General features: G+C 44.9%; 1 protein-coding gene and 1 non-coding gene across 2 annotated transcripts in view; both read right to left on the bottom strand.

The window, feature by feature from the left end:
- Window positions 1–18,139, bottom strand: part of CFAP161 (cilia and flagella associated protein 161) — a 124,467-nt gene that overhangs the window by 98,008 nt on the left and 8,320 nt on the right. The gene's annotated exons all lie outside the window — the stretch shown is intronic.
- On the bottom strand, window positions 2,351–2,457 carry LOC138424050 (U6 spliceosomal RNA). The gene has a single exon (XR_011250620.1). It is a non-coding gene; the product is annotated as a U6 spliceosomal RNA (small nuclear RNA).

Genomic DNA, 18,139 nt, shown 5'->3' with positions numbered 1-18,139 from the left:
CTCTGGAGGTGTTTACTTTTCATGCAGAGATGTTATATTTGCATTGAAAAGTTTACTTCAGAAAAGAAAAGGCTGCACACACCCCTCTAAATCAAAACCTCCTTTCCTTGAATGATCACAAAGCAACCCCTAGAAGGTATGAGTCCAGCTTCCCCTGCCCGGCCCGCAGTCCAGCTCTGCAGACTCTTCCACGGGACTGGCCTCTTGTCTCCTCCTCTTCCTGCCTCCCAGCCACTTCCCTGGTGGGGGCCTCAGCTCTTCGGACTTGTTATGAATGAAATCACTAGCCTCCCCACTTCCTGTCTCTCCCTCCTGCAACTTCCAAAGTGATTGTTCTACATCCCTGCTTTCATCATGACCCTTCCTTTGCAAATCTGCAATGCCCACACCACCATCATGGCCATCTAGTCCAGGATAAAACCCAGTCCCTCCGTAAGGTGCTCAAGTACCCTTCTTTATACAGTCCGGTCACAGGGTCCCTTCCAACTGCACCCACCCCATGCTCCCTAATGAGCCAGTTCACCAGCCAAACAATTCCTGGTTGTCACTGTGCCTGCTGTGTTTGCTGCCTACATTCCAAGCAAGCGAGAGAGCCCAGGTCCCCTCAATCTTGTTCATTCTTCCCAGAAGCACCAAGTCAGATCTATCTCTTTAACCTTTCTGGTGTGAACTTGACCTTAGCCTCATCCTGTCCCTCTCTCCCCTGAGCATCAGTCATCTGTACTTACTCGCAAACCATTCAGAGGGGAACTTCTGGAAAGGGGCTGGAGAGGAAAAAAAAAAAAAAAACTTCTGACCTTTTTCTCACCCAGACACCCAATCGGATTCTGAAACTTCAAAATACACAAAGAGTAAACTCAGCAGGGAGAAAACTGCCCACTGACGACTGAAGATGACACAGCACAAGCGTTTCCTCCAGCTACACAATGGAGAAGCTGAGTAATATTCAGAATTCACTAAATGACAGGGACTAAGATCACAGGGCTTTAAGGTCAGCTGAAGCTCGGTTGCCATATTTTTCCTTCCTCTTGGGTAAAGCCTCTCTTAGAAAACCCCCTTGCTTTTTCAGAGAACCGAAGCTGGAGTCACTGCCCTGGGAAGCTCCTGGCCTGCCAGGCTGGGCTGAGCACTTCTCACCCCTTCTTCTGGGGTCAGAAGGCAGCAGTACTTGAGACAGAATGAGGCAATGCTGGCAGAGTAGCAGCCAAGGAAGCTGAAGGAAAACCGGAAAACCGTCCCACTTGCAGTCACAGCCCTGAGCTCGAAAGGAAGCTAGTTAAGCCTTAATTTGCATGCAAACAATCGGGGGCTGAACGGAATTTCTGATCCTGCCTGGATGCTCCTCCACAGAATGTAATTAACATCCACAAACCAGAAAAAGGCCCTTTTTTTCTGGACCAGAAAGGGGTCCTTATTTAGGGAAATACGGGAGTCTGGATAATTCTGACTCTCCTGTTCGTTTGCTGTGTGATCTTGGACAAACTGCCTCAAGTCTCTGATTGCTCTTCTGAAAGATGGTGATGACAATGTGCCCACTTCATAGAGGTGTTGTATAAAATGAGAATGTATGTAAAGAGCCTGGCATAAGGCAAGAACTTGTATAGTACAAAACCTCTCTCATAGTTTTGCTTCCTTTATCCTGCATCCTTGCAAACCATGAAGCCTTGAGAAAATATGGGAGGTGAAAGTGAAGAGGGTAGCACAAGCAAGACTCTCTCAGCAGAGCTGGCCCTAAGGGGCAGACTCCTAGATGGAACTGACCGTGAGAGTGTTAAGCACTCAGTCGCCTTCAACTCTTTTCAACCCCATGGGATTTCCCAGGCAAGAATACTGGAGTGGGTTGCCATTTCCTCCTTCAGGGGATCTTCCTGACCCAGGGATGGTACCTGGGTCTCCTGCACTGCAGGTAGGAAAGCCCTGAGAAGGATTATTCTATTCCTAAATATCTCTCCCTTTACATTGTCACATTATCTGAAAATCTACCCATTTATTGGGTATCCTTTTACATTTTTTTATTATTTGTCTGCTCTGTGTCTTAGTTTTGGCACTCGGTGCTCTGTGATGACCTAGAGGGGTGGGTTGGGGGAGAGAGATGGGAGGGAGACTCAGCAGGGAGGGGACATGAGTATACCCTACAGAGGATTCATGTTGATGCATGTCAGAAATCAATACATTATAAAACAACTATCCTCCAATTAAAAATCAATTTAACAACAAAAAGAACGGTGGGCTGCCCAGGGATCCTGAGCAGTAGTTTGTCTACATTTTCCACAGGCAAAAGGCACTTTATTTATTTATTTTTTTTTAATTTTTACTTTATTTTACTTTACAATACTGTATTGGTTTTCCCAAAAATATGGAATGCTTCACGAATTTGCATGTCATCCTTGCGCAGGGGCCATGCTAATGTTCTCTGTATCGTTCCAATTTTAGTATATGTGCTGCCGAAGCGAGCACCAAAATGCACTTTAAACTGCAGACTTTTTCCAAGGATTTTGTGGTCAGGGCCTTATGCGGCTCATCCTGGAGTATCCCCATGAAAACATAAAATTGCAGGAGGGGAAAGATACACACTTGTGACAGAAAAAAAAAAAAAAATGTAGTGGAGGGACTCTGCCTTCCAATGCAGGGAATGCAGGTTCCATCCCTTGTCGGGAGCTAAGATCCCACATGCGATGATGCCAAAAAATCAGAATATGAACAACAGAAATACTTAGCAAATTCAAGAAAGACTTTAAAAATGGTAAATATAAAAAAAAAAATCTTAAAAAAAATGGGAGTTAAGAGAAGGTTGCCGGGTGGAAGGGTGTGGTGGGGGGAAGTATTACTTTATAAACACAACACCTAAGGTTAAACTCTTGGAAACAAAGAGATCATTTTGTCTTTTTTGAGATTGCGTCCAAGCACTGCATTTCAAACTCTTTTGTTGATTATGATGGCTGTTCCATTTCTTCAAAGGGATTCTTGCCCACAGTAATAGATATAATGGTCATCTGAGTTAAATTCACCCATTCCAGTCCATTTTAGTTCACTGATTCCTAAAATGTTGATGTTCACTCTTGCCATCTCCTGTTTGACCACTTCCAATTTACCTTGATTCATGGACCTAACATTCCAGGATCCTATGCAATATTGTTCTTTACAGCATCGGACTTTACTTCTATCACCAGTCACATCCACAACTGGGTGTTGTTTTTGCTTTGCCTCCGTCTCTTCATTCTTCCTGGAGTTATTTCTCCACTTATCTCCAGTAGCATATCCGGCACTTACCGACCTGGGGAGTTCATCTTTCAGTGAGTGTCCTATCTTTTTCATTCCAATCCCCAAGAAAGGCAATGCCAAAGAATTTTCAAACTACCGCACAATTGCACTCATCTCACATGCTAGGAAAGTAATGCTCAAAATTCTCCAAGCCAGGCTTTAACAGTATGTGAACCATGAACTTCCTGATGTTCAAGATGGATTTAGAAAAGGCAGAGGAACCAGAGATCAGCCAACATCCGTTGGATCATCGAAAAAGCACAAGAGTACCAGAAAAACATCTACTTCTGCTTTATTGACTATGCCAAAGCCTTTGACTGTGTGGACCACAACAAACTGTGGAAAATTCTTTAAGAGATGGGAATACCAGACCACCTGACCTGCCTCTTGAGAAATCTGTATGCAGGTCAAGAAGCAACAGTTAGAACTGGACATGGAACAACAGACTGGTTCCAAATTGGAAAAGTAGTACATCAAGGTTGTATATTGTCACCCTGCTTATTTAAATTATATGAAGAGTACATCATGAAAAATGCTAGGCTGGATGAAGCACAAGCTGGAATCAAGATTGCCAGGAGAAATATCAATAACCTCTATGCAGATGACACCACCTTTATGGCAGAAAGCAAAGAACCAAAGAGCCTCTTGATGAAAGTGAAAGAGGAGAGTGAAAAAGTTGGCTTAAAACTCAGCATTCAGAAAACTAAGATCATGGCATCTGGTCCCATCACTTCATGGCAAATTGATGGGAAAATAAAGGCAACAGTGAGAGCCTTTATTTTTTGGGGGGGAGGGGGGCCTCCAAAATCACTGCAGATGGTGACTACAGCCATGAAATGAAAAGATGCTTACTCCTTGGAAGAAAAGCTATGACCAACCTAGACAGCATATTAAAAAGCACAGACATTACTTTGCCAACAAAGGTCCATCTAGTCAAAACTATGGTTTTTCCAGTTGTCATGTACAGATGTGAGACTTGGACCATAAAGAAAGCTGAATGCAAAAGAATTTATGCTCCAACTATGGTGTCAGAAAAGACTCTTGAGAGTCCCTTGGACTGCAAGGAGATCCAAACAGTCCATCCTAGAGGAAATCAGTCCTGAATATGCATTGGAAGGAGTGATGCTGAAGCTGAAATTCCAATACTTTGGCCAACTGATGCGAAGAACTGACTCATTTGAAAAGACCCTGATGCTGGGAAAGGTTGAATGCAGGAGGAGGAGGGGACGACAGAGGATGAGATGCTTGGATGGCATCACCAACTCAATGGGCATGAATCTGAGCAAGATTCGGGAGCTGGTGATGGACAGGGAAGCCTGGTGTGCTGCAGTCCATGGGGTTGCAAACAGTTGGACATGACTGAGTGACTGAACTGAAGGTTAAAGTTCTCATTCTCACAATTATCCATCTAAAGAAAGCTCATAAAATCCCCTTATTAGAACTTGACCTAAGCCTTCAGACTCAAAAAACCAGTTAGCTTATTTTGCTTTTCTTTGCATTTGACCATGACCTCACTTTTCCTTGGGCAACACCCTAAAGCAGTTCATGTCTCCTCTTTGAGCTTCAAGTTCCTTATCTGTAAAATAGGGATTAAAAACACTGACCTCCCAGAGCTTTCAGTTCAGTTCAGTCACTCAGTCGTGTCCGACTCTTTGTGACCCCATGAATCGCAGCACGCCAGGCCTCCCTGTCCATCACCAACTCCTGGAGTTCACTCAGACTCACGTCCATCGAGTCAGTGATGCCATCCAGCCATCTCATCCTGGGTCGTCCCCTTCTCCTGCCCCCAATCTCTCCCAGCATCAGTCTTTTCCAATGAGTCAACTCTTCGCATGAGGTGGCCCAAGTACTGGAGTTTCAGCTTCAGCATCATTCCTTCCAAAGAAATCCCATGGCTGATCTCCTTCAGACTGGACTGGTTGGATCTCCTTGCAGTCCAAGGGACTCTCAAGAGCCTTCTCCAACACCACAGTTCAAAAGCACCAATTCTTCGGTGCTCAGCCCTCATAAAGGTTTAAATGAAATGATGTCGGTAATGAGTTTGGAGATTCCTTACACGCAGCTGGTGGGAGCTATATTGTTACCATTAATAGCCATTTCCAATGTCAACTAAATGGCTCCTCATTTAAAAAGCTCCTCCTTTTAAAAGCTCTTAATTTCTCAATCCCTCTTTGTAAGAAGCATGGACTCCGGAATTCCCAGGGGTTCAGTGGTTAGGACTCTGTACTTCCATTGCAGGGGGCATAGATTCAATCCCTGGTTGAGGAACTAAGGTCCTGAAAAAGCTGAGCAGTGCAGCAAAAAAGAAAAAAAGGAAAAGAGGAAGAAGCCTGGACCCTGCTCCTTCATCAGTAATTTGTTTTGTACAAAGGTATCATCCTAGAGTCCAAGGTCAGAAATGGACCCTGGGCAACTACAATGCCTTCCAGCATGTCCCATAGAAACTGTCCCAGATTGCTAGACATAATTAGACACCTAAAAAAGGAAAGTATACACTCATGCTCACCCACACCCTTCAACTATTTAAGAGGCATAGAACAGCACCATGAGAAGGAACCTAATCCAATGACCTCGTTTAAAGATGAGAAAACCGAAGCCTAGAAAAGAACTCACCCAAGGTCATGTCATCTTGTGAGGGCAAGCCCTGATTAGAACCCTTGTCTTCGACTCCCAGGGAGCACTGAGTTCATCTTTTAAGTGTTGGTGGGTCCTAAGAAGGAAGGATTTTGGGAAACCACTTACAGAGATAACTGGAGTAATCTCTTTCTTGAAATTAGAGCTGGGTGCATCTCTACCTAGACTCAGCTACTTGAAGGCGGGAGCCAAGTTCAATTATTTCTCCACCAATGCCTTGTACTGACTAAATACATGTCTCAAAGTGTAGAGACAGTTTCTGTACAACAACAGATAGTTAAAGCTGTTCACTTATTTCTAGAAATCTATCCAATGACCAGATGATGAAGGAAAGTCACTCATAAAGATGTCCGTGCAAGGACTACATCATTGACAAGAAATAACCAAGAGGGGAATTCCTTAGTGGTCCAGAGGTTATGGCTCTGCACTTCCACTGCAGGAGACACAGTTCCCTCTCTGGTTGGGGAGCTAAAATTCTGCATGTCGAGTGGCATGGCCAAAAAATAAAATTAAATTAAAAAAAATTTTTTTAAATAACCAAAATGTCTAACTAGGAGGGAATGACCAATTATATGTTAGTATATCCAAGCTACAGAGAGTGCATTTAAATAATTTTATTTAAATTAATTTTAACAAAATGAGAAAATGTTCAGAGAACAGGTTACAAAACAATCTTTTTAAAACAAGTAACCATGTTAAAGAATGTGTATTAAAAAAATTCTTGGAAAGATACACACCAGAAACAAAGAGCCCTTATTCCTAGGTAGTGGGCTATAGGGATTTCTTTTCCTTAGACTTTTTGGTGTCTTCTACATTGTCTATGGTGGGACTTCCCTGGTGGTTCAGAATCCGCCTGCCAATACAGGAACACCTGGTTCAATCCCTGGTCCAGGAGAATTCCACATGCCTTGGGGCAACTAAGCCCGTGTCCACAACTATTGAGCCTGTGCTCTAGAGCCCGTGTGACCACGAACTGCAAGGAAGAGTAGCCCCACCTCTCCACAGCCAGAGGAAGCCCAAGCAGTGACAAAGACCCAGCACAGCGATCCATAAATAAAAATAGTCTACAGTAAGCATTTTATGACAGAAAAAAGTCACTGTAAAAGGCACAATGGAGAAGCCACTTTTTAGAATATGTGGAACAGATCTCACTGCACCAGGGAATGAGCAACACGCCAGAGCAACTTACTGCTCCCCAAATGGCACGTGCTCCTCTGTATTCCTAGCCTTCTCACAGTTAGGGCACATGACTACTTCTGCTCAGCCACTTTGAGTCACTTCTGGCTGAATCACTGAAGAACTAGCTGCCTACTTCTTTCTCTGCTGCAGGAACAGAGATCACTAATTCTGGATGGTGGAGACTACACCAGCCTGGGTGTTGAGGGACTGTGTGGACCGCAGTGCTTCCCTCTTCTCCACATCCTATTTGAATGCATGTGTGCTCAGTCATGTCCGACTCTTTGTGACCCCTTGGACTGTAGCCCTGTCTCTGTCCATGGGATTCTCCAGACAAGAATGCTGGAGTAGATTGGCATGCCCTCCTCCAGGGGATATTCTGGACCCAGGGATCAAACCTGCGTCTAGGATGAGGAATTAACTTTTTTTTTTAAAAGATTCACATCTAACTTATTGTTATTTTGCTGTGGACCATTTTTTAAGTTTTTACTGCGTCTGTCACAGCATTGCTTTAGTTTTGGCTGAGAGGCCTGTGGGATCTTAGCTCCCTGGCCAGGGATCGAATACATACCCCCTGCACTGGAAGGGGAAGTCCTAACCACTGGACCGCCAGGGAAGTCCCAAGAAATAAACTTCAGTGGTTAACACATAATGATTTTCAGTTTTAAATCTGGGACCTAGTCCAGTATTTCTCAAACACTGCCCCATCACTTGGCCCCTCTTATGAATGCCAATACCTGAGGTATCTCAAATAATCCAATCAGACTCTCCAGTGGTAGAACCCAGGCATCAATGTATAGATATTTTTAATTCCTCAAGTGAATCCAATGTGCAGCCAAGGTTGAGAATGGGGACCTGCTCCACAGGTTCTCAAAAGTGTGGACCCCAGCACAGAATCAGCATCACTGCGGAACTCCTGTGTGCAAGCATGCCAAGTCCCCTCAGTCCTGTCTGACTCTGTGACCCCATGAACTGCAGTCTGCCAGGCTCCTCTGTCCATGAGATTCTCCAGGCAAGAATACTGAAGTGGGTCCCCATGCTGTCCTCCAGAATATTTTCCTGACCCAGGGATCAAACCCACGTTTCATTATGTCTCCTGCATTGGCAGGTGGGTTCTTTGTCACCGAACCCCCAACAATAAATTTATTAATAAAACTAAGCTCTGGACATGGAACAACAGACTGGTTCCAAATAGGAAAAGGAGTACGTCACGGCTGTATATTGTCACCCTGCTTATTTAACTTACATGCAGAGTACATCATGAGAAACGCTTGACTGGAAACACAAGCTGGAATCAAGATTGCCGGGAGAAATATCAATAACCTCAGATATGCAGATGACACCACGCTTATGGCAGAAAGTGAAGAGGAACTAAAAAGCCTCTTGATGAAAGTGAAAGAAGAGAGTGAAAAAGTTGGTTTACAGCTCAATATTCAGAAAACGAAGATCATGGCAGCTGGTCCCATCACTTCATGGGAAATAGATGGGGAAACAGTGGAAACAGTGTCAGACTTCATTTTGGGGGGCTCTAAAATCACTGCAGATGGTGACTGCAGCCATGAAATTAAAAGACACTTACTCCTTGGAAGAAAAGTTATGACCAACCTAGATAGCATATTCAAAAGCAGAGACACTACTTTGCCGACTAAGGTCCGTCTAGTCAAGGCTATGGTTTTTCCAGTGGTCATGTATGGATGTGAGAGTTGGACTGTGAAGAAGGCTGAGCGCTGAAGAATTGATGTTTTTGAACTGTGGTGTTGGAGAAAGACTCTTGAGAGTCCCTTGGACTGCAAGGAGATCCAACCAGTCCATCCTGAAGGAGATCAGCCCTGGGATTTCTTTGGAAGGAATGATGCTGAAGCTGAAAGTCCAGTACTTTGGCAACCTCATGCGAAGAGTTGACTCATTGGAAAACACTCTGATGCTGGGAGGGGTTGGGGGCAGGAGGAGAAGGGGACAACAGAGGACGAGATGGCTGGATGGCATCACTGAGTCAACGGACGTGAGTCTGAGTGAACTCCGGGAGTTGGTGATGGACAGGGAGGCCTGGCGTGCTGCGATTCATGGGGTTGCAAAGAGTTGGACACGACTGAGCGACTGAAATGAACTGAACTGAACTGAAGCAGTGGTATTGTTTTAACAAGGTATGTTGTGGCTCTTTAGAAGTGCTTCTTTACTTGGATTTACCTTTGAAAGAATTTTTACATATACTTTTTTCAAAAATGATTGTACTAACACAAACACGTTCCTAAAGAAAAACCCTAGAACTCAAAATATTGCATGAGTGGTCAAGGTCAGTGGTTCTGACTTTAGCATCAGAACCAAAGGTTTTGATGTAACCTTTAGCATCAAATTACTACAATTTTCATGTTCTTCTACTTCGTCCCATGGCCCAATTTTATCTAGGCCGCAAGGCTTAGTTATTTCATCTGTAGCATAATTCACATATTTCCCCAATCTTCAATAGTGAAGGTCAGAGCATGTTTATAAGAATGTCCGTAAGGAAGGCCTATTTATAAAGACAGAGTTATGTTCAGTCTGACTCCCCACCCCGACTCCAGGAAGAAGCCACCATGACTTTCAAGGGACAGAGTATATGTCTTCTAGAAGACAAGTCACCAAGTACAATCTTAATACATATTTTTTTTTTATCCCTTTCAGTTATGAGTTGGTGGATTGTCAGGGAACTGAGTATGACATCTTCCCTTTTGGTGGGGGTAGGGGGGTAAGGCCTTAAATTGATGCTAATAGATGAGCTTATAAGTATAAAGGGAGACAGAGAGATGATTGTTGAGTAGTAATTCAAGGGCTGCTGAGTCCAGATTTCTTTCTTTTATTCTCTTTTGGTCAAGCCATGCACCATCTGGCATCTTAGTTCCCCAGTCAAGGATCGAACACTCGCCCCTGCAATGAAAGTGTGGAGTCTGAACCACTGGACCGTCAGGGAAGTCTTTGAGTCCAGGTTTCTGTCCCAATATGTTTTGCCCCCAAACACCACCTCAGGTTTATTCCTCAGCCTTTCAGGATTTGAGGGTTTCAGGGATCACTACCCACGTGCAAGTTATGTTCTACAAGCATCAATCTTTGAGCCTAGGGAGTGGGTCTTTTGAATCACTGATGCCTGACCCCAGGGTAGGGCTCTGGGAGGGAGCTGCTGGCTGAAATGGCTCAAGCAGATCCAGGCTGGCAGTGGAGAGGAGCCTGTACACTAGCGGGACCCACTGGATAGTAAGAGAGGCAGCCATGGGTCAGGTGGTCAGGCAGTGAGCAGAGAACTTCCCTCTGAGAAATCAAGGAAGTTGTTCTGAGAAGGTCAGCAAGCTGGCCTCTGCTGCTAGGGGCTAACCTCAGTATCAGGATGCAGGCATCCTGGGATAGGAAAGAGTTGGAGTGTCTGGGGAGAGGGCAGGGCAGCACAAAGACAGAAAGCACAGCCTTCCACCAGTGCAGTATGGTGAATGAGTCTGACATCTGTCCAGAATCCAGTCTCTTTCTTTTTTATTCATTTTCAGAATCCAATCTTAACAAAGCTGTTCTATTGTCTGTGTATGTGGTATGATGTGATGTTTGTGTGTGTGAGTGTGTGTATGCTCAGTCATGTCCAACTCTTTTGGGACCCCATGGACTGTAGCCCACCAGGTCCCTCTGTCCATGGAATTCTCCAGGCAACCATACTGGAGTGGGCTGCCAGACCCAGGGATCAAACCCAGGTGTCCTGCTTTGGGCAGGCAGATTCTTTACCACTGACCCACCAGGGAAGTCCTCATGTATGTGATACAACTCTAGCAAATGAACTAACCACACACACACAAAAATAATATAAAAAAAGAAAGCACAGACCAACTGCTCACAATCACCCTTTCAGACTGTAAATGGCGATTCTTCCTTTGCCTGGGGAACCAGACCCTACATCATGTCTGAGCCCTGTGGTAAGTTTTTGTGCGTGCTTAAAGCGAGACCACTAACAACATTATTCTTTTCACTTAGTCTTTGCAGTTTTCAAAATTGACCCCACAGTCTGAGAGAAGCCACGTCACGTGGAGACCCTCACACCAAGGCCCCACACCACAGCTGCTCAGTTTGTGACAAAAGGCTTCTGGCCACACCCCAGTGTTCAGTCACACCCAGTGCTCTTATGATCCATGTCACGTCACCAGAAAGGGGACACGATCAACTCAGTTCAGTGTTTGTCGAAATTGTCATAGCAATTCACTGTGGTCATGGTAACCCTATCTGCTTATTACTCCACTGCAACTGGAATGTCCTTGCTGGAAGGGAAAAGTTAAGTAAATAGATAGAATGCCTTTGTTTTAAACCATTCCTTTAATTTTGATAAGACAGCCATCATTTTATATTTTTAGACAGTGTCAACAATCAAATGCAAAAAGAAACAAAATTAATGAAGCTACTGCCTGCCCATGCAGATGTGGGTTCAATCCCTGGGTCAGGAAGATCCCCAGGAGGAAGAAATGGCAACTCACTCCAGTATTCTTGCCTGGGAAATACCATGACAGAGGAGCCTAGTGTGTTACAGTCCGTGGGGTCGCAGAGTCAGACGTGATTTCGTGACTGAGCAACTCAAGGGGTTAGGCATCAAAAGGCATTTCAACCCTGAGGACCACGTGTTTGCTGCTGACACTGCGGCCCCTGAGGTTTTTGGTGGCCCCCATTCCCAGGGGTGCTTTGGGCAGCACCCGGTTTTTCTTCCCTAAGGCTTTAGCTTTTTGCCTCCACTCATAAGAGCCTGGGCAGGAAAGACGTAAGCAGAGGATGCTGGTGAGCATCCGCCCACCCCAGAGCTCTGCTTAAGTACACTATTATAGCCCAAACCTGATTATGGCAAGCCGTGAGTAATTTCTGTATCATAACAATTATGGGATTGAAAGCCAGAACTCACTCCCTCGGTCAATTCTCACGCTGGTTTCAAGGGCTCCCCGGGGAATACAGTTCTAAGTCCGTTTGCGGGAAAGAAAAAAAACACCACCTCATTTCGTCAAGTGGTGCCTCATTTCCACATCCCCACCGGGCCAAGTACCACCCTGCAGAGTGAATCCTCACCAGGTCGGCACCACTCCTGCAGCTCACAAACCAAAGCCCAAACTTAGGCTCTGAGGTTAAGACCTCAAGAGACTGTGGCCCACCCAGTGCCCCTCAAGTGTCCCCTTAGAATCCACCCAATCCCTGGAGGGTCTTCAGAGGTCCTGAGTACCTGGGCAACCCTTATACAGCAGCCAAGAGTCCTGATCCTAGGACCCTGGAAGCAGTGTGCACTCAAGGGGTTAGTAAGGATTCAGAAGGATGGGAGAGACAGTTCATGCAGAGGCCGACGAAAGCAAAAGCAGAGAGTTAGGGATAAGAGGGCATAGGATCTGAGAGTTGTTACGCTATAACAGTGGCTTGAGCTGGAGGTGGTAGGTGATGGTGGCCACAGCCTGAGTGGAGCCTGGTGCTATCCACTGTGGGTCAGTCCAGTGGCACACTGATGGTACTCAAGAAATGCGCTGAGCTACCAGTAAAGAACCTGCTTGCCAATGCAAGAGACATAAGGGACCTGGATTCAGTCCCTGGGTCAGGAAGATCCCCTGATGGAGGAAATGGCAACTCATTCCAGTATTCTTGGCTGGGAAATTCCATGGACAGAGGAGCCTGGTGGGCTATAGTCCATGGGGTCAGAAAGAGTCGAACATGACTGAGCACATGCGCACGCATGTATTGGCTACTTGAAGGTGCACTTTAGGGCTCCAATTTGCTGCAGAAAGGCAAGAGTGATGGGCAGGGAAATGAGGAAAGCAGGCCAACCCTGGCCGAGAGGTCCAGGCTGCAGCCGATCTCCAGGGAGATACATTCTGCAGCATCATCTATATGCAGGTCAGTGAGGCCCTGGACTAGGGTCCTGGCACTGCAGGTGAGGGAAGAAACAGATCCTGAGGGTTCTAGGAAGGAAATTTTGGATAAATTTGGTAACTGACGAAAAGGGACCTAGACAAAGAGAAAAGTTAATGAGATCTTTTACTTCTGGGCTCTTCTCTAAAAGCTTGATATGACTCACCAACACATCTGTTCATGCAGAAATGTTTATTGGGGCCTACTATGTGTTGGGCTTCGCAGATGGCTCAGTGGTAAAGAATATGCTTGCCAACGCAGGAGACGCAGGTTTGATCCCCGGGTCGGGAAGATCCCCTGGAGTAGGAAATGGCAAATTTGTTTCAGCAATCTCATGGACAGAGAAGCCTGGCGTGCTGCAGTCCATGGGGCTGCAGAGTCGGCTGAGCACTTTGTGTTAGGCAACTCCATTAGTCACTGGAGACAGAAAGATGACTCTACCATCCGATGATACAGACTGGGAACGTGGATAAGTAAACAGAGGATTACAAGAACTTGGTAAACCAATAAAAGGGAAGTCAAGAGTACCACAAGGACTCATTGGAGGGGTGCCACTCAGGCTAGAAGAGTCAGAAGCTGGGGGAGAAAGGCAGGGTGCAGGATGAACTGTCCAAGAAGACACAGCTGAGCAAGAGCTCAGGTAAAAAGAGAATGACACAAGACAAACTCAGCAGGTGCTATCACGGGTGGAATGCGGTCTGTGGGGAGCAAGGGACCAGATCATCTAGAACTCTCTCAATTAGGAGTCTGGCTTTTATCCTAAAGTCAATGGAGAAACCATGGAGTGCTGCAAGTGGTCAATAACTAAGATATTTGTATTTGAGAAATCCAAGTGGAGGTTACAAGGCAAAGCAGAGGTTGATCTCTGAGCATCCTCCAGGACAACAGGATTGAGCAGCTGGTAGAAAGGCTGAGACTTTACGAGGGAGCCATGGGCAACCAGGGCCCTCTGCAAAAGGACTCAGACCAAAGGCTCAGGAGGAAACCTACAAAAACTGTCATTAGTAGTTTAGGGGGGACCTGTGCCCAATGCATTGGGAGTCTTAATACAGTGATTTTCTTTTTCTAATGGAGTTGGTGAGCATTTCAACCTCAATAGGCAGAGGGACTCCATCCTAGAAATTCATTCATTTTCTGTAGCCAAGTAGCTGAGAATGCTAGGCTCCACCAGACAGACCTTGATTGTTACCCTTATTCCACTCCTTTCTAGTTTGTGTCCCTGGGAAAGCGGTTTCACTTCAGCATCCTCATTTGTAAAAGGAGAACAACTCTTAACACTTCAAAGTGTGAAGTTAAGGACTGAGAGATGCAACGTAAAGTTCCTTGCATACACAGGGGCTCAAAAGATGTTGGCTCTTGCTTCTTTCATTGAACAAACGTTTATTGAGTATGCTGGCTACCAGCTAAGGATGACAGAGACGAAAAAGTCCCAGTTCTTGCCTGCAAGGCTCCCAATCTGTCAGCCAGCTCCACTCCCAGCCACATGCATCTTGAAGTACCTCAGCCTAGCTCTAAAGTGAAAGTGGTGTTAGTTGCTTCAGTCCTGTCTGACTCTTCACAACCCCATGGACTGTAGCCTACAAGGCTCCTCTGTTTATGGAATTTTCCAGGCAAAAACACTAGAGTGGGTGTTCTTCTCCAGGGGATCTTCTTGACCCAAGATCAAACTCAGGTCTCCTGCACTGGCAGGCAAGTTCTTTTCTGTCTAAGCCACCAGGTAAGCTCAGAGCGAGGTGATCTCCAAAGGTGGTGGGCAGCCGGGCCCAGGACTCCTCTGCAGGTAAGCTGATTCCAGCAGCCCCACCCAGGGCTCCTGATCCAAGGCCAGGCCAGGAGCTCGAATGAAGGGGGAAAAAGCTGTTCCACTTTCAGTAGAGCAAAGCTGGTTCACAACAGCCTTACACCCTACATCAACACTACTCAGAATTAACGAGCAGAAAAGAAAATGACCCTTAAGCCTTGGAATAAAGCCCACTCTTGAAGGCACCTGCAATCTCTAACTGAAAACTACCCTCTAGCAGCACCAAAAATAAACTTCATGAAGTCCCCACTTAAATTACATGCAGTCACCTGGCACTGAGAGTAGGAAAGACCAGTTCTGATGCCAACCTCCTCCCCTGGTCACGGATTTGATCAACTCCAGGAACAATAGTTGGACCATAAGCATAGCTAAGCACAGAACAATCAAGGCTTTCAAACTGTGGTGCTGGAGAAGACACTGCAGAGTCCCTTGGACAGCAAGGAGATCAAACCAGTCAATCCTAAAGGAAATCAACTCTGAATATTTATTGGAAGAACTGATGCTAAAGCTCCAGTACTTTGGCTACCTGAGTTGACCCACTGGAAAAGACCCTGATGCTGGAAAGACTGAGGGCTGGAGAAGGGGGTGACAGAATGTGATGGCATCAACTCAATGGACATGAGCTTGAGCAAACTCTAGGAGATGGACAGGGAAGCCTGGCGTGCTGCAGTCCATGGGGTCACAAAGAGCTGGACACAACTTACAGAACAAGAACAAGAAACTACAAAGATCACAAATAGCTAAAGACCTAGACTAGAGGATTCTCACTGACAGTTTATGGTGCTTATCTCGAACTCTTGTAATCTGTACTCCCTTTCTAGCACTTGTTCCGTATTTTAAGCTTATCTCCATATTCCTAGCTCCCAGGACAGAATCAGTCTTAAGAAATGGCCACTGGAGATGGGTAAAGAGTCCCAGTATCTCAACATCCCCTGAGGCATCAATTAATGTCCTATCTTCTCTAAGCAGTATGGGAACCGTTCTCTTTTCAGCTGGGGAAAAAATGGGCCAGAACAGTGGAGGAGGAACAATTTAGGTTAGGCAATCAGGAAATGCTTCAAAAAAATCTAAATGAATTTCCACTGGACACTGCAGAATTCACTTCTCAAAATGTTAAGAAGGTAGAAACACATCTAGTTTCTCAGCTCTGAGACTTAACAAGGCTCTATTTTGTAACCCACCTTTTGATTATTACCTGTCTACCTACACATCCACCTAAATGTGTTATGCTGTGCTAAGTCACAGGAGTCACGCCCAGCTCTTTGTGACTCTATGGACCATAGCCCACCAGGCTCCTCTGTCCAGGGAATTCTATAGGCAAGAATACTGGAATGGGTTGCCGTGCCCTCCTCCAGGGGTCTTCCTGACCCAGGGACCAAACCCGAGTCCCTTATGTCTCCTGCACTGGCAGGGAGGTTCTTTATTACTAGCACCACCTGGAAAGCCCCATCTACCTAAATACCTGCTTGCTTATCTTGCTGATATTGATGATGGGTTTTAATGAGAGGACTTTAGCTTACATAGAGAATATTTTATTTAAATTAAATGAGGTACTCTGGAGGTCAAAGATTTGCAAGTACAGTCATCTCTTGCATCTGTGGGGGACTGGTTCCAGAACCTGCTGAGGACACCAAATCCTTGGCTGCTCCAGAAAAGGGCTTTCATTTTTCATATATATATATATATATATATATATATATATATATATATATAGTTAAAACTTTTCCCTGGAGCATTTAAACTGAATAAGCCTCAGATGCCCAGGAAGGAATCAACCCCCATGATAATGAAACCATCTACTATGTCCAAAAAGGAAGATGCTCTGGTGCATCACGGCAACACCTACATCCTACTCTTCATTCAATGAGTCCTTTGGAAGCCACTTTCTCAGGTCTGCTTTCTGTAACCATATAGATGTAACACAAAAGAAAGGTATACTTGGAAAACATCTCTGCTGGAAAACAAACCACATCACAAATTGATTTTATTGAGGATGACAAAGGATGAGGCTTCTGGGTCTGCTGGGACTGCTGTATGGCTTTGAGGCATTCCTCTTACATAAAGTGGGCTTCCCCGGTTGCTCACTGGTAAAGAATCTGCCTGTAGTGCAGGAGACATGGGATCGATCCCTAGGTTGTGAGAATCTCCTCCAGAAGAAAACGGCAATCCACTCCAGTATTCTTGCCTGGACAGAGGAGCCTGGCAGGCTACAACTCATGGGGTCACCCAAGAGTCGGACATGACTTAGTGACTAAACAACAATATGAACATGACTCCATCAAGACAGGTGAGATATCAGATGGTCTATTTTTGTCAGTTCTATGGACAACTTCTCATAACATTACTAAAATGCCTACATACCTTAAAATGAAGTTCCAAGTGATAAAACTAGAATCATATGTATGTTTTTAGAAATATTTTTATCATGGAACTTACCGAAGAAGGAACATTTAAGTAAAACCTAGCCTCCAAGCAAACTTTTAGAAAAACTTTTATACCAAAATTCTATCTCAAGGAAGGTACTGGAATAACTTACCCATTCATTTTAGAACAGGAACAGATGGTCAAAGTTGAAATGGAAAGGGCCTCAGTAAGCACTAAACTGACCTACGTTTCCTATAATCTCTCTCTAACTTCTAGAGGTCTGACATGAAGGCAGGTCTCCTATACCTAAAGGTAACCAATGTGTGGTTTTCCACTGGATCAGTATCTTTGCCATCTAAAACAGGCAAATTTGGAATTCCCTGGCAGTCCAGTGCTTGGGGCTCCACGTTTGAACTGCAGGGGGCACAGGTAGAAAAAAAAACTTGGGCAAATTAGAAGGAAGTCAGAAACCACATTAGGTGATATACTGCAATTTTGGCAGAAAAATTTTCAGGGCAATATGCTCATTAACCTTGAATGCATAGAGTCTTCCCTGGTGGCTCAGTGATAAAGAATCCACCTGCAGTGCAAGAGACCCAGGTTCCATCCCTGGGTTGGGAAGATCCCCTAGAGAAGGGAATGGCTACCCACTCCAATTTTTTGCCTGGAAAATTCTATGGACAGAGGAGCCTGGTGGACTACAGGCCATGGTATTGCAAAGAGTCAGATACAACTGAGCGACTAACATTTTTTTCTTTTCCCAAAACAGAGGATTTTTTTTTTAAGTTCTCTATGTCCTACCTCAGCAAAAAAAAAAAAAAAAAAAAAGTAAGTTATTAGTGAATACTTAGAATAAAGCTTGAAATCAGTAAATAGATTTGCTATTAATGAGACTGTACTAACAAACCTAAATAGCATTTAAACACTTCCTGGAAGTTTGACATTTTGAAGAACTTTAGACATCCAACATTTCCAAGAATTTGGATAGGTTTGTGTCAGAGAAGAACAGAAGACTTAGAA

Source organism: Ovis canadensis, chromosome 18 (assembly GCF_042477335.2).
Source record: "Ovis canadensis isolate MfBH-ARS-UI-01 breed Bighorn chromosome 18, ARS-UI_OviCan_v2, whole genome shotgun sequence".
Taxonomy (NCBI): Eukaryota; Metazoa; Chordata; class Mammalia; order Artiodactyla; family Bovidae; genus Ovis; species Ovis canadensis.
The sequence above is the reverse complement of the archived record's forward strand: the minus strand, read 5'-3'. Positions and strand labels throughout refer to the sequence as shown.